This window comes from Chiroxiphia lanceolata, chromosome 9 (genome assembly GCF_009829145.1).
Source record: "Chiroxiphia lanceolata isolate bChiLan1 chromosome 9, bChiLan1.pri, whole genome shotgun sequence".
In the NCBI taxonomy this organism is placed as follows: domain Eukaryota; kingdom Metazoa; phylum Chordata; class Aves; order Passeriformes; family Pipridae; genus Chiroxiphia; species Chiroxiphia lanceolata.
In genome coordinates this window covers 25,697,614-25,713,788 of record NC_045645.1, presented here as the reverse complement: position 1 = coordinate 25,713,788, position 16,175 = coordinate 25,697,614, and the positions used below count along the sequence as shown (strand labels likewise).

Here is a 16,175-nt window from a genome sequence, read left to right as displayed (position 1 = left end):
TAAAAACGGTTTTCGTCCAAGACATTTGTGGTCGGAAAATCCTGACACCTCATAAATTATCTTAGAGGCGCAACAAAGCTTCAAAAAGATGAAACTCAATGCTGAGGTCAGCAGGAATTTTTTTTGCATCTTTCTGCAGTGAAGGAGCATTTTCAGTCTCAGGAAAACCACCACAAAAAGAAGCAGCGAGAAGTGAGAATATTTCTTGGCAGTCCCCTCGGTGCTCAGAGGAGTAAGGCATCTTCTGTTATTTATTTCTGGCCACCTCTGTGTTCACACATCATCAGATCATGATCCAAGCGACCAGGGGCAGCCTGATAGTGAGGTGGCTGCTGCACTTAGGTGACACTTCCAGGTCCGCCCAAACACTCAGCCTAACTACCTGTGCATAGTGCTGGGGGCTGCATGGGTTGAGCACCTTCCAGGATTGGTCTGACAGCACTTCATAGGTGAGGTGGGTGCGGGACAGTGCTGAAGTGCTGCAAAACCACAGTCGGCTTCAGCATGAGGCGGCACAGAGCGTGGAACCATGTTGTGAGGAGTGGTTTATGGTCTCTAGCAGCTCATACCCACAAGCAGTCAGTTGGCATTTTTTAAAGCTGTTTTCCTATTCCTCCTAACTACAAATGCAAACCCACTGCTGGAGCTCTGGCTGCCCTGCTGTGTGAGGCTAAACAGGCTGCTTAATCCATCACACCTTCCCAAACTATGGCTAGTCTGAATGAGGACAACTGCCTAGTAGTTCTCTTTGCTCTCTGCTTGAATATTTCTTCTTTGTTACACAGAAGAGAGTTTCCTTCTTCCAGTGGAGAAAGAGGACTCTGGGGGCAATGTCATACATGGCCTTTTTCAACACAAGAACCTCTGCAGATTTTTAGTCACCACTTGCAGAATTGAGGTGGCACCCAACTGTCCTCTGCAGCACCTTAAATCCCGTGTTGCTCAAAACAGGAAAATCGAGGTGGTGTTGGAAAGGAGAACAGAAACTTGATGTCCAGGATGGCCTGTGGTTCCCCTGTTGTGGTGTGTGGCAGGAAGGATGTAGCCAAAGCCAGTTAGTTCAGGAAAGAAAGGCTTTTTTTGCAGGGTGAAAAGTGGAAAAGATGTTTCTAAGAAGGCAGAGGCTCTTGTCTCTGTCAGGAAGAAATCATCTGTCCTATAGCAGTCCCTGTTGCTGCTCCTAATTGTGCCATCCTAATCCACGGCTGGCCTTGCTCTGCAGTGCTCCTGGCTGGAGGTCTGGGGTGCTGCAGGGTGCTGGAGTTGTACCTGCAGGCTCGTGAGGGCTGCCTGGGAAAGGCAATGCCCAGGATGTGACAGCCAGCCCTCTTGCAGGGTCCCAGAGCAAGGGGGGAGCTCCCAGTGTAAAGCCAGTTTTGCAGGCAGGGACAGTGCTCACTCCGGGACAAACAGTGAGTTTTTGGGTCGTTGTTTATCCCCTTTACTGACTAGTCATCAGAATGGCTCCATTTATTCTGCAGAATTTTATGCATCTTATTTTGGAGAGTGAAGTTACAAGCTAAGATATGAACTGTTCTCCGTTTCTGTGGGTTGACAAAACTTTCAGTTTTAAAACTTCTCTCCATATGTTGAGCTCTCCAAGCCCCTAGCAGGATCTGACCTCCCTGCCCACTTAGTAAATCAGTGTTTTCCAAGGCATGTAGAACTGATTTTATGGCAGCAAGATGCATTTCACTAGATTTATGTTATTAAACTGGAGGGGGGGAAGCCTCCTTTTATTTGGGGCAGTCCTCGAGTTTTATAGGCTTGTTTGAGTAAGTAATTATTTTGGTAATGCTGGGGCCTCCTTTATTGAATCGTAAATGCATCCTGAGGGCTCTCGGAATAACAAGCAGACCTTTCCCTGAAAGGCTATGGATTGCCCTGATTAGCAAATCTGAACATTAGTAGTTTACTTTGTGATTAGCTTTGCTGCTGAGAGCTGCCTTGGTTCACTTCTCTGGGACTACTCACAGGATTAAGCCTTGTGTGTAAATGTTTGCAGGATCAGTGTCACAAAGGGGGAAAAAAACCTACCCAAAAGCCGTTTCTTTGGAAACATCCTCTCTGACCATGTTAGGAAAAAGGATCAGATAATTGGGATCTTTATGATGCTTATTATAAAAAATGTTTTGGAACTAGTTCAAGCACCAATCAGAAACCACATTGTTCCACTAAATCACTTTCAGATGCCATTTCAGATACAGAATACAATTACTCCTAGTTTAAAAATATAAATGTTCCCTTCATAAAACACACACACACACACAACTATTTTAATTTCTTTTATTTTTATCTGTCTTGGCTGGAGTTCAGGCCTTCCACAGATGATCTATCAACAGATTTTGTGCCATTTCTTTCTGCCAGGCCTTGTGCAGAGCCCACCATATGCTACAGAAATGAACGTGGACATGAGGACTTTACATGCAAAAGAGCTCTTGCACAAGCCAGGGGGCTGGAGGCCCAGGCTTGGATGTCTATGTGCTTAAGAAATAAACTCCAGGCAAAACCTGGAACAAAGATTTTGCCTGAATGCTGCATTAAAAACCCACCCGAGATGCCTGAAGGGGTTCCTGCCCCGTCACTTTTTGTTATTGGATAGCTGTGGGGTTTTGGGAAGTAAACTCCCTTGCCTACGCCATGGCTGCCGCCCACGTGCTCTCCTTGCTGCTGGGGGAGCGTGGGGACCATCTGGGATGAGCTCAAACTGTGGGTCTGGCCCTGTTGGTGGGGACCCACCCACCCTCCGTGCCGTTCATGTGCCAGCACACACTGAGGCACCAGCACACGGGGAGGTGGGAAAAGCTGGAGAGGGAAAAGGCTGTTACGCCGTGAGCTGGAGGGGCCAGGCACCCTCTGATCACCTGGGGTCAGCACGGCCCCTGGATAAGACATAGCATTGGCAGACACAAGCGACTCCTTCCTTCTGAACCCGCAGACAGGCACCTCCGGAGGGTTCCTCAGCCTCTCTGTAAGGTGTGACTCATTTCCTAGGAGGAAGCATTCCTGCAGAGAGGTATGGAGGGAGCCAGAATAACAATAGCTAACCCCAGGCCTTGGGGAGGCAGAGGGTTGGAAAGGGTCCCAGTCGACCCAGCAACAGCCCTGGGGGAGGTTCCTGAGCCTTGAGCTCTAGTGGTGTAGCTGCTGGGCTGCGCCGAGGACTTTTCCACCTTGCCAGAACACCATGGGAACTCCAGGTTGGGACTGTCTGGGGCATTGCTAATGGAAATCTTTCCTTGTTGTCAGGAAGTCCTTCATCGCTGCTGAAGTCCTCGGGAGTGGTTCTGTTTTGGTGAGTCCAGCCACGAGCCTGCGGGAGCCCAGCCTGTGCTCCTGCCAGCCGGCTGCCTGGTTTTCCAGGGCTTGGGGCCCCTGTGCTGTGTTCAGTCCTGCTGTGGGACAGGAAGCCCACAGACACTCTTGAGTGTTGCCCCAGAATCCAGACAAACCCCCCGGAGATGCCAGACCCCAACAACCTGGCAAGAAGCCCTGGGAACCTGGGATCAAAACAGGGATAACAAGGCTTAGGGATGCTTGAGGATGCTGCCATCTTTCAAACACTCTGCGGGCCATCCGTTTTCTTTTTCTGTGGAAAGCAAGGGGATTTCTCAGCATCAGGGCAACATGAGGATCCCGAGGGCTGCATTTTGGAAAAAATATATGGAAACATTATCATACTTTCCAAAACAAAAGATGCTGAGGGGTTTGTTACTAAGGGAAAATTCCTCTGCTGGTTTTGGAAAGGCTGAGATTTCTGGGTTTCCTTAGTGCCGCTCGTGGCTTCCTTGGGAGGGCTTTAGTCCTGACACTGAGAGGAATGGCATTTGAACTCAGTGGCAACTCAAATCCAGTGTGTGAAATCCTGGCCCCACAGAAAGCAGTGGACTCCCAATGACTTGCACCAACAAGTGAGATCAGGAATTCGGACATGCTGTGTTAGCTGACATTGCTGGGGCCTCATGGTGCAGCAAGGGATCTGCTCTGAGCCAAACTCTTGGCAGGCATGACCAAAGACCACTTGGCTTCCATGTCTGCAATGGCTAGGAGGCAAAGTTTGAATGGAGAACAAAGCCATTTCTGAAGAAGGGATGTTTAGGCTGATGCACAAGTTGTGTGTGATTATGCAAAACCTCTCAGGTTTTCTATTTTTCAAGGTTATATTCCTTGCCCATCTGATTACAGAAAAGTTTCTAGCATAGTGAGTCAACTGCACCTGAAAGCTTAACAAAACCTAGAGAAACAGTAAAATTGTGTCACGTTTCTTGTTCCTTTTTCTCTTTTCCTTTCTTTTCTTCCATTTTGTGCCTGCCTCCTGATTTCAATAGTGAGGTTTGGAGGCACAGAAAACTGCAGTGGGAAGAAAGCCAATATTGTTTGGGCAGATGGACTTAAGCTATGGTATCAAAGGTGCAGCCTTGGAACCATTTATGACCAGAATTCATTTTCCATTCACTCTGATGGTTGATCTTGAGCTCTTCTGCACAACAAAGAAAACTCAATTCACCTCTTTGGAGGTGTGGAAAACCAAGTGTCAGTAGTTATTAGCAGCAGCAGGACAAGTGCCATATTTCTAGGTGTGTGCCTCTTCTGGGGCTCACTCCTCATTCCACGGTAACATTGAAAATGCCAGAGGAAGCAGGAGCAGCGGGGGCAGAGCTAATGGGCTCCGAATGGTGCCAGAATGCCACGGGTGAGTTTCCTTGCAAGCTGCCCATGGAGAGGGCCCGTCAGCATGCACCAACAGAGCCATATTTCATCTCTACAGGAGAACCTGGGGTTGTCCCGGGAGGCTGCCTAAGAAATGAGGCTCCATGGTCGGTGCAAAACCAATAACAAATAACCACGTTCCCTCCTAGCAAGAGATCGGAGCTCGGGGGGAGGAGAGCTGGGACAGGCACAGAACAGCAAAGGATGTTTGTTAGTTCTTCATTGTGTCTCTTAACCAAGCGTAACCAACCTCACCACCATCAATAGGGATTGTGACCATGGAATGAACCCACCTCCGGGACCAACTGGGCATTTTTCACTAGGAGATTTTTAAACAAGACATGTTATTTTTTTGTGCAAACATTCAAAAGTACCTGTTTTGAGTATTTTTTCTGGAGAAAAGAAAAGCAAAGAAAACCCAGTCTTTCCCCAAAATGAAACATTTTCATAACATGAGAAAGTCCTGTTTCCACAGTTTTCAAGTGTTCTGAAATTTTGTATTTTCCAATATGAAATGTATTTGGTTATATTTTTTAATGTGCCAGAAAATCAGTTTCAAAGTGGAACATGTGCTCATATATCTGTCAATACGGTTTGATTATGAGAAGTTTGTTTTTAAAATATTACCTTATCACCAATATGAAAAATGTTTTTATCCACTCTTTAAGAGCAAAGGAATTCAAAATCATAGAAAAAGCTCATGATCTGGAGTACCAGAAAGAAGAGGAAGGCAGGTAGCAATGAAGAGAAACAGAGAAGACTTTAGGATGAAAACAGAGGTCATTCAGTGAAAATCCACCAAGGATAAAAATGGAGGAAAGCAGGATGAAGCCGCTTGCAGAATAGATTCCCTGGTGTGGAAAGGTCCTGTCTAGGAGGAAGGCTCTGGATAGTTCACAGGCTTTAATCCAAGTTCAAAAGGCTGTGCAAGGATAGTGATGGCAAGGAGGACAGGGATGAGCTGAACACTGTGTTGCTTTTTTTGGATCTAAAAGTTTTATGCAACCTACCATAAAAAGTAGCAGTGCTAAAGATTTTTTCAAAGCCTATGTGTCCTGGGCTTAGACTGTCATGTACCACTGAAGAGCTGATCCCTAACTGCTCCTACAGGGCTGCAGGAGTGGGGGATTTGTGTGCCTTCATTAGTAGCATGAGCAAGACACAGAGGCCTGGAAGTCTGGTTTCCATGGGGTGGTATCAGAGCTCCTGGGTTCAGGATGTGCAGGAAGGGCTCCCAGAGCAGGCAGCACTGTAGGCTCAGGAAACCTAAGGATCACTGTTCCTGTGCACTGCTGGGAGCCTGGAGGTCATCCAGAATAGGGGCAGAATCCATCTTGCAGCACAACGACTTCTCCACAGCCAAATACCAGACAGAGAAGGAGGATGAAGATGACTTGCTTTACTCCCAGCACCCCTCCCGCCCCAGCAGGCAAACCTGTCCCCAAGGGCAAATTGTGCAGAGCCAGCTGCAGCCACCCCCTCTGCAAAACATCCACGGTGTGGGGTTTCAGGCGCTTGAAACCCACCTCTTGGGTGTGCTCCAGTCTTGAGTAAACACTTCAACAACACCGAGGAGGTCCCCTGCCTCTCAGGCAGCACGAGCCAAAGTGATAAAAATTGAAATAAAACTCCCAAAACAAAGGCAGAGAAAAGAGGAGGAAAATGCCGGGAGGCCCAAAGGGCTAAGGATGTGGGTACTGCTGTGCTTAGTTGTCTTCTTCCTTGCCCCGCCAGGAGGAATGTTGTTGGGACAGCATTGCTGTCTTCTGGATTGTTACTGGTTGGGTTTTTTAATAATAATACTTTTTTCTTCCCACAAAGCCAACAGGCAAGTAACATAAAGCAAGTGGAATTGCGCTTCTGAAGCCGGGAAAGTCGGAGATGATCCCTGGCTGCAAAATCCAGATCTGGGTTTTGAACTCCCAGTGTAGCACAAGGCCGTGGAGGCCTTCACCTGGGACGGGTCTGCTGTGTGCAGAGGGGGTGAGTGGCCAACTTCAGAGTCAGGTTCAAGTTTGGGTTCTGAAACACACCTCCCTCACAGAAAGTTCAGGGTCATTCCCAGAGGCTCAGGAGGGAAGAGCCAATTCCAGCCCTTCTCCTCTAACAATTCATCTGAGCACCTAATGAGGAAAGCCGTCTTCTTTGTGATGACAGTTAAATATGTGCTCAGGCTCATTCCTCAGTCAAAGGTCTACATTATATTGGATTTAAATTATTTTTGTACTGTGGTTGCACCCTGATTTCACAAACCTTGCAGGCTATTCTGGATTGGAACACAGGGAGAACTTCTAAAGACTGTTGAATTAAAGCAGGTAGATGTCTTCTCACAACCTGCAACCTTGTTTCCGTTTTCAGCCTTGAATCTGCACCACTGACTTGTCTACAGGGACATGAGAGGCTGGAAACATCTGGAAAGGACACATAAAACAAAAGCTTTGAGCTCCAATAATCACATCAAATCTGTGATTTCCTTGTTTTGAAAGCTGGAATTCTCCCCAAACCCATGGGCTGAGTGGACCATCCATCAGGTTGTTGGAAAGGAAGCAGTTAGGATTTGATCAATATTTCAAGCAAATCAGGGAGGTCAATTAAAAGTGAACTCTTAGAGAGTGTTCACATCGTGGGTTCTCTGCAAAAGAGATTGCTCCAAGCTCTTGAGCCAGGAGAAAGCATTACAAGTCAGTCATGCCTCCTCATCCTCATGGCCTCCACAGGCATAAATTTGAAGGGCATTTCAAGGAGATGGAGCTGGTACAGACAAAGGAACCCCAGAGTCTGTGATTGACTCAGGTTGGTGAAAGGAGTGCAGTGGGTAGGAAATAGGGTCCATGAAGCATGTGGGGATTTCAGACACTGGGATTTTTTGCAACATTTATTGGAACAGACAGGCTAAGAGCACTGAGGGATAAAGGATCCCAAATCAAACAGCCTAATTGGTCTCAAATGGAGTGACTAAGGAACTCTATCCATTCCAAAATGGGTCAAGTTGCATTTTAGAAGGAGATCTCTGAAATTTGAGTGGGAGGCCTGGATAGGAAAATGAATGGATGAACTCATAATTGACATGGATTCCATTATGGCTAATACCTGTGTCAGAGCTGCCACCGAATATGGCCTGCAAATCCAGTCTGGGGGAATTCCCTTTAGAGATGTGACCCAGGTGAAGCAGACTATTTGCCATGAGCCTGTGAGGAACTGAGACTTTAATTGCAAACATATGGCTGGGTAACTTTACAGCAAGTGAAAACTGGGGGATAGATAGAGACCTGCTCTGAAACCGATGATCCAGGAAGGCTTTCACTGCCTCCAGTGATGGGTTTCTGTGCTCTCATATCACTTTATGCTGAACAGAAAACTGTGAAGAAAGGAAACACGATGCCAAAATACAGTGTTGGCACAAAGAGCCCTGTGATTTTAGGAAGAATGACAGTGAAATTAAGTTCTCTGCGATTTTACTTTGACATGTTTCCCTGTTTGTGCCTTTTAAAAGGCAGCAGTATGATCTCCAGCTTTCTCCTGTCCTGGAGATGTGTCATGAACAGTTGTGCCTGAGGCCACTTCCAACCTGAGAAGGTGGCCTGAAGAACAAGATCATCACTCATTTGTGATAGGGACCAGTCTGCTTGAACTGCTTGTCCTGGTGTTGAGCAGGCAGGGGGAGTGCGCTGCAGCAAGGGCGTGGACACCAGCTCCTGGATCTGATTGCTTCCACAGACAATAGGGAATACCTCTCCCCTCACATCCAGGATGAGGATCAGCAAGGTGGATGAGCACAGGTCATAGAGGACCAAGAGCCCAAGCTCAAAGCCAGCTCCCATGGGAAGTGGGGAAGGGCCCTGTAAAGGCTGCTCATCAGTATTTGCCATTGTTTTTCACAGCAGCGTGATCCCAGTAGCACTGTGTCAGAGCTGGCCTGTAGCACAGGCAGCCAAATCCCAAGGAAAGGGGAGAGGCTGCAGAGTTTTCGGTGCACTCAAGGCCTTGGGAATGCAGACTGAGTGTTTCATCTTGTCTGTTGCTCTCTCTCCTGATTGTCCTGAAGGTTTTCCATGCTTTGCAGAATGTCTTTAATACTAGGAAGTGCATGTGTGTTCATGCTTTCATCTGGCACCTGGCAGCTTGTCTTTATGCATAATGAGGGGTGAAGAACTATTGTCTCTGTGGCTGGGGAGGAGCTGAGGGGAGCATGGGCTGGCATCCATCCCAAGAACAGAAGGGATGAGCTCAAGGGAGTTTTCTTCTCTGCAAGTGTTTTTGTTTGTCAGGTGACCTTGAGAGAAAAAGAATTTAGTAAGGCAAAGAGTTCCTTTGTGGCTAGAACAGGAACTAGCTGGGTCAGTGGAGTTTTGCTAGGTTGTACAGCATCTTCTGAGTCCTGGCTTGGGAGAAGCAGCTCCTTTGTGTTGCAGATGGACTGTCCATGGAGAACCTGGGCTTTTGCAGCACTGGAGGAGTTTGACTCCTGAGTTTTGGAGGCCTAAATTCTAGAAGGAATTGAGGAAGGCCTGTACTTGCAATGGAGAAGGGATTTCTCCTTCGTTGAGCAGGCATCCAAGTAAGGTGAGCAACACCTCAAATGTCAGCTGGGAGGTTGGCTTTTGGAAGAGGACCAAAGATGAGTTTGAACAAATATAGCAACCTGGTTTTGTGTCCATAAGTGCACTTTTCCATGTGACCTAAACATTAAGGTTTGAGGAGACAAAGATCCTAAGTAACTTACGGACTAATTGCTGCTTTGTGATGATGTTTAGCAGTTCACGTGGGCCAAAGCACCAATTTTGGTCAGGATAATTTTTTTAAAAGCAATGTTTGGAACATCTGTGGCAAAGGCTCTGGTTGTGCCGTGTAGTCCCAAGAATGAAACCAAGAAAAGTTGGGTCTGCAAAAACAGAGGCATTTCACAGTAAATATTCCCTAAACCAGTGACCACATGTCTGAAAAGGAAGATTTATGCAAAATGGGAAGGGAAGTTTCATAACAGCACTCTGTAATAAAATAAAAACAGTGATTTATGCACACATGGACACACACACTCGTTCCAGATAAGATCCACACTCCAAAGCTGAAACACTTCTATTTACTTTTCTCCTTATGACTGTGATATATAATTTTTCTTGGACTGACAGCTCCAGGCAGAAGTGCTGTAGACAATTCTATTAGCCACTGCTGGGGGTGAGTTCTCTACTTTGCCTATACCAGTGGATGTATCCCAGGTCTTTCCTGCCTCTAACTCTTCTTGCATATCCCAGTCCTCCATTCCCTCAAGTCCTGCTCTCTTTGTTTGATGCATCCCTTTCCAGGACACTGGAATGCATCTCCACTTAGATGTTCTGTTATCAGTGATTTTAGCAGATAACACAGAGGTAGAGATTGGAACAGAACAATAGTGGGATCTGTTGGAAGTGAGGAAATGCAGAAAGGAGAGAGAAAAGGAGGCAAAAAGAAGTGGAAGAGAGGAGAAGTGAAAAGGGAAAGGTGAAGAAAGAAGAGAAAGGAGAGCAAGGATCCGAAAGAATGACAAATTACTCCTCTGAGCTGTGTTATATACTGCATAATTTACAGTAAATTGAAATATTGTTAATCTATAAAGGCTGTATTGTTCTGTTTTTCTCTTGGCCAACTACTGCTGACGTAAGCAGCTCTGGGCTGAAGAAGTGGAGAGCCTTGAAGAGAGCCTGATGCTGAGACTGGAGCTGGAAATGGGATTTGGCCTCTGCTACATAAAGACTTCGAGGACTCAGGCTTAGAGGAACCCAGGGAATGTGAGGTTGTTGGGCAAGCTTCAGGAGCTTTTAGTTAGTGCTTCTTCTACAAAAGCTAATAAAAATGCAGCTTTAAATCTTGTCCAGGAAGATCTCAGAGCTCTCCTGCAGAGTTAATATGCCTAACAGAGACAGCTTAGTCATTATAGGATAAGGCATAGTCGTGCCAGGAGTTCATATATCCTGCAGGCTTACTCCGTGATATGTATAAATGTATGTGTGTGGTTATATGTGTGTGTGTGACTGTGTGACTGTGTATAAGCTTATGCAGGTATCTGTTTTCTCCCAATAATTCAGTAACTCTGCCTGCAGCTTTGCAGACTCCAGGATCCTGGCCAGCCGGAGCAGGAGAGGCTGCCAAGTCCGTCAGGTTGATGGAGCCAGCAGGCTGCTCCACCTGACTGTCTGGAAGCATTCTTTTGCTCTCTTGGGAGGTTCCCAGCACATCTCCATTTCCTCTGAAAGAAGGTTCACCCACGACTGCCAGCATCCATGTCAGGGCTTCTTTCAATGGGTGCTGCGGCTGCAAAACCCAGAGATCTGTGCCCCTCCTTAGCACTGTTTTAGCCATCTCCCAGCTGCACAAGTCCTGAAAATCTCCAAAATGTAGCTCATGAAGCAGGTGAAAAGACACAGGCTCTTGGCTTGTTCATAGCTTCTTTATAGGGATAGAGGGGATGGTCTTATTATGAATTCTGTATATCTCACAACCTGGTGAAGACAGTAACAAAACATATATTTCTGTTCTTTTAAAGGAGAACTTCCTTGTCAACAGCTGAGAAGATTCTGAAGAACTCGAAGGTATGTGAGGAGGTAACAAGGGGACAGCTAAAATGTATATTATTGTTCCATTTCTGTGCTAATCTCAAGAGCGATCGTACTGAGAAGGTAAATTCTTTGCTCACAAGTCTCTGGTATTCAGGTGCCCTGCGGGAGCAATGCAAAGACACAGGGAAGATTTTCACCACTTGATCTCAGCATGTGGCTCTCATCTGGTGCTGTGCTCTGTCTGCTTCTTGCCTGGGACAATGTCAGAGCAAGTGGGGTTTTCAAAAGTGATCTGTATAGGGGAGAGCGAACACATCCCTGTTTTCCTTCCTGCCCAAACTGAACAGATTTCTCCAGCTGCATCTCCCCTTCTGCGTCCTCCTTCCAAGTAGAAGGGAAGGATGGTTTTTCACAAGACTTGGAAGCAGAGGCTTGCACAGCACTTGCATTGACAGTTCTGTAGCCCTGCCCTGCTGTTTCACTGCCTAATGGATAGTGTTGTCTCTCCCTGTGTTTGAGGCTCATTTTACACCTGGAAGTGCCATCCTAAGTGCATGCACAGCAGTGAGGTGGAGCCCTGAAATGAGAGTGGGGGACAGCAGAGAGGTGGAAAAAAAGCACCAGCAACCAGCCCAGGACGTTCAGTGAATCCATGAGCAGGTACCCTAAACGTGTGCTTGTGAAAAGGGCAGTGCAATAGCAGAGGAGCCTCAGTGGTTCTGGCTCATTCAGGTCTCTTCTACCTGTCTCTTCTACTTGACATTAATGTGTGAGGTGTTCACCCTGCTCAGGAAGTCCACCACTTTTTGTTCAGCTCGCTGTAGCTTGTCATACAGAAAAAGATATGCAATCCATACTCTTCTGCTCTGAGGCTCCCAAACCATGGCAAAGAACCTGACAACCTTCTTTATGCCTTTTGGAGCACTTACACTTGTATTGTTCAACTTTGAATAGAAAGTTTTTAAAAATAGTTGCTTCACCAGACCAACTACAGACTTTTATAACCTTGCCAGCCAGCCATAGATCAAGGGTGGGAAGTGCTGTTTTGACCAAAAAGGTATCAAGTTTTATTTTTTTCTCTTTGGGTTTCTTTTTTTTCTTATAACAAGAATTCAGGTAAAGAAGAACTGCATGTAAAAAGGAGGTGAGGATTAGTGGAGAAACAAATGGAAGATTTTTTGTTTGCTTATGTGGAAAGGGAGAAAAATAAAACAGAAACACGGGAGGTCTTCAGTGTAATGAATAATAAGAATAATTTCAGACATATTTTCTGAGACTTGAACAGTATTTATATGCAAATACTATCTCAGAAGGTAGTGGAGAAAAACTAGTTTTTCTAATATTGGCTAGGAAACAAAATTTGCAGTTCTGGAAGACTTGCTATTTCCATAGGAACCAGATGAGATGAAGTAGAAAGACTTAACAGAGGTGATTAAAAAGTATTTTATACTGAAAACAAACTTTCTAGCTGAATGACATAAATTACATTTAAGGGACCAAATGTCTTTCTAGCAAGTTTTGAAAAAACATGCCAGTATCTACCCTGTGGTAACTGTGTGTTAGAAAGCTTTGGAGAGCAACGAGCTCAACTGCAGAGCACACCCTTGGAGGAACCCTATCTTTGGGTGGCACTCTGAGTTGGTGTAAATCTAGTTTATGCTACCAGAATTCTGGGGTTCTGTAAATATTTAAATACATGCAAAAAAACCCTGCTGTGCTTCATAAATCAAGAAAGGATCTTCACTAATTGACCCTGTTCTGAACAGAGGTTGGAGGTGAGTGATGTGGGCAGAACACTTCATCCCACTGTTTGGTGTTTGGGAATTTTAACAAGAGAAATAATTATGGATGATATCCTACATTAAAGGCTTGCCTAATTGTGCGTCTTGTTTTAGTTATTTTAGCAGTAATAATTCTGTGGTTTCTGTACTCACCTTCCCAAAGAAGGGAGCCATCACAAACAAATGAGCTGCTTCCTCTGCAGTGCTATTTCTGTTTTGGTTTATTAGTGAGCTAAAAACCAGCTTTGATCTACCCTCCAGCTTGATGTGTTATGAGATATTTTCATCAAACTCTGCCCTCAATTGAACTCATATTAATCTCAGTAAAATTAATGCAGATATATGTTCTTAGAGGTTTCTGGACAGTCAGATGGGATCTTGCAGTCAAATCTCACTGGTGTGAGTTCATTGGACATCACTGCAGGGACAGAGACCTATCTATAGAAAATCCATTGCAGGATTGGGGCGTAAGAGCAAATGCATTTGGCTTGAAGCACAATTAATGCGTGGCTAAAGTCTGCCTGTATGTGTTGGTCCTTCTCCCATTGATGGCAAAACTCCCATGGAATTCAGCAAAGTGAGATGGAATCTATACAGAAATTATTTTTCCCAGAACAACTTTGCAATAACCAGTGGATTTGCAAACTCCTCACTCTGACACATTGAAATAATTTGGGACTTTCATTCCATTTTGCTTTAATTGGACTTACACTACATCTGACTCTTCCTAAGTGGGTTGCTATGCCTAAAATACGTGCAGGCATGTTTGCGCTCTCTGAGGGAACATGGAGGTTAAACTGGAAGGCGAGGTTATGTTAGCAAGGATATTTTCTTTTTATACTGCTTCCAAAGGCAACCCTGTTTTGGGCTCACCGCTCTGCCTTGACCGCTCTGTGCCTCTCCATACCAAATCATGCTGGGATTTGATGATAAAGCACATCCTCTTTCCAGGAGCCAAGCCAAGCCCTACATCCTAACTCACTGGTGTTCTGGTACCTTAGGCACTTTGTGGTTAGAAGGCAGACTGCAAATGTGGGTATGTCCAAACCCTCTGGAGGAAGGGAAGAAATTTCTTACAGAGCTGCTGTTGCCCATTTGATTCCCAGTTCCTTTGTTTTAGTGTTTCTTGGGCTGTGCCAGCTGAGACAGCTCTTAGCTGGAGACCAGCACTTGCAGGGCCTGATTTGGTTCACGTCTTCTATAAAAGTTTTCCATCTCTGACCAAGGTATTTCACATCAGGGTAAAAATGTGAGTAAATCAGGGCTGGCATCTATCCCAGACATATCAATTCCCTTAATTCCCTTTTTCCTGTGGCTTTGGGACAATCAAAATAGGGAATGTTTCCATTGCTATACCTTTATGAAAGTACAATATGTGAACGCCATATCCTGAGTGCATCCAGCCTGTTCCCTTCCCTTGGTCGTTACCAACTGCGCAGCTTTCCCTGGCAATTATGTGAAACGGAGCACTGCAGCGGAGTAAATCTTTTGGCAGGGCTTGGCTCCAGGGAAGATCAAAACCCCCAGTGTGACAGCTAATGAAACAAGGAGAAAGAAGATGGAAGCCATCAGTCCCAGGCGGCCAACACTAACACGGTCCGAAGGCAATGGGAGGTGCCAAGGTGTCTGCTTGCGAAATTTGGAGACAGCTGGGGGAGTTGGGAGAGAGGGCTGCACTGAGGCCAGTTTTCCTGGCAGGAAAAGCCGTTTACGACAACAGAGGAGCAGTGGAGACAACTCATCCTCTCTGAGAGGACACATACTGTCTTTTTTAAGATACAGGACAAACTGGCATTATTCTGCATCCCTGGGGCAATGGTTCTTTGCCATGGAGCTGACCTGGGTGGAGTACACAGAGCATGGCCTGGATCCAGGGGTATACACTGAATGCACAGGAACTGCCAGGACAGGGTGGCATGAACGGAGCTGTGCAGAGCACCTGGTCCCCAGGGGTGGCAACTTCAGTGGGTAAAGGAGTTAAAGTCAGAACTTCTGCTGCAGCTTGAGCCAGAAGGCAGAGCAGAGTCAGGGCTGCCTGTAACGAGCCTGTTTATCTCTAAAGAAGTGTTTTCTCAGACTCTGATCCACAGGCCTTTGGTGGTCAATAAAACATCCAGCGGTGGCTCATGAAACAATAGCAAACCCTCTCTCCTCCCCTCCGACAGCCACAGAAGCAAGGACGCAAACAAAATGGGAGGAAATAAGAGCTACTATAGATTAACTTTGATTCTGTGAACTTTCAAATATTAGTCTTTTGTTTATTTGATTTGATATATGAAAAATATACAAGTTGGTCTTCGGATTATTTTTTTTTAATCTGAAAAAAAGGTTAATCCTTGGACTTGAGAAGTTTAAGAAATGTGGCTCTGAGGGTGCTATTTTTGGAGCCAATTACAACAGCATTGAAATGTTGAAAGATTCCTTTTGTTTGTTGAAAGATTAGGCTGAAGCCCTTCAGTCTATAAAAGAATAATAAACCCTAGCAGGATAAAATCCTTCATTGCAATGAGGATACAAAAGCCACCTCAGAGTGATACGTGGCCTGGGCGGAGGCACAGGGCTGAGAGGGTTGGCACTGATAATTACTAGAGCTATCAGTGCCCAGAAAAAAAGACTGAGCACTTGCTTCATTCAGCTTATACAATCTCATCCTCCACCTCCTGCCATCATCTAGAGCTGGTTCAGTAGCGTTTGCAAAATGAGATGCACTTACACAGTGTGCCCAGTGTCCTGCAGTGTCCTGCAGTCTTGTATAATCTGCTCTGAAATGAGCTGTTAGAATTAAAGGATTGGCAAATTCACGTTTCCTGAAATCCTGGAGTGGAAAGGAGCTCTAAGTGACCTTCTCTGCCTTGCCAGTATTGTCATCTGGGCTTTTTTGGGCTTGGGGACTAGGCAGTGTTCGTCTTGCAACTGAGTAGAGTTTGCTTTTCAGATAATCCCACTTTGGCAAGCATAGTTTCTGGATTGTTAGTAAACCACCTTGTGAGGGTTATGTAGCCGTGCCTGCCTCTGATTTTGTGCATATCCTGCATGTGCAGGAGGGTGTGGCTGAGCTGAGGAGCTTTCCAAGGGAATGGTAGGATTGAGGAGAGGTAGGCAGTCCAAAGTGCAGAGACTTAACTGGGAGAATAAAGCTGCAGGTAAAGAC

General features: G+C 45.8%; 1 protein-coding gene across 3 annotated transcripts in view; it reads left to right on the top strand.

The window, feature by feature from the left end:
* The window catches only part of GORAB (golgin, RAB6 interacting), an 86,093-nt gene that overhangs the window by 13,615 nt on the left and 56,303 nt on the right, over positions 1–16,175 (top strand). The window contains exons 1-3 of one of the 3 annotated variants that reach the window (XM_032696864.1): positions 10,465–10,480; positions 11,231–11,276; positions 11,763–11,903. The gene's annotated coding sequence lies outside the window, so the exon portion shown is untranslated. Of the gene's footprint in view, positions 1–10,464; positions 10,481–11,230; positions 11,904–14,628; positions 14,647–16,175 lie in introns of those variants that run through there. The other 2 variants (XM_032696862.1, XM_032696863.1) reach the window with 2 other exon arrangements.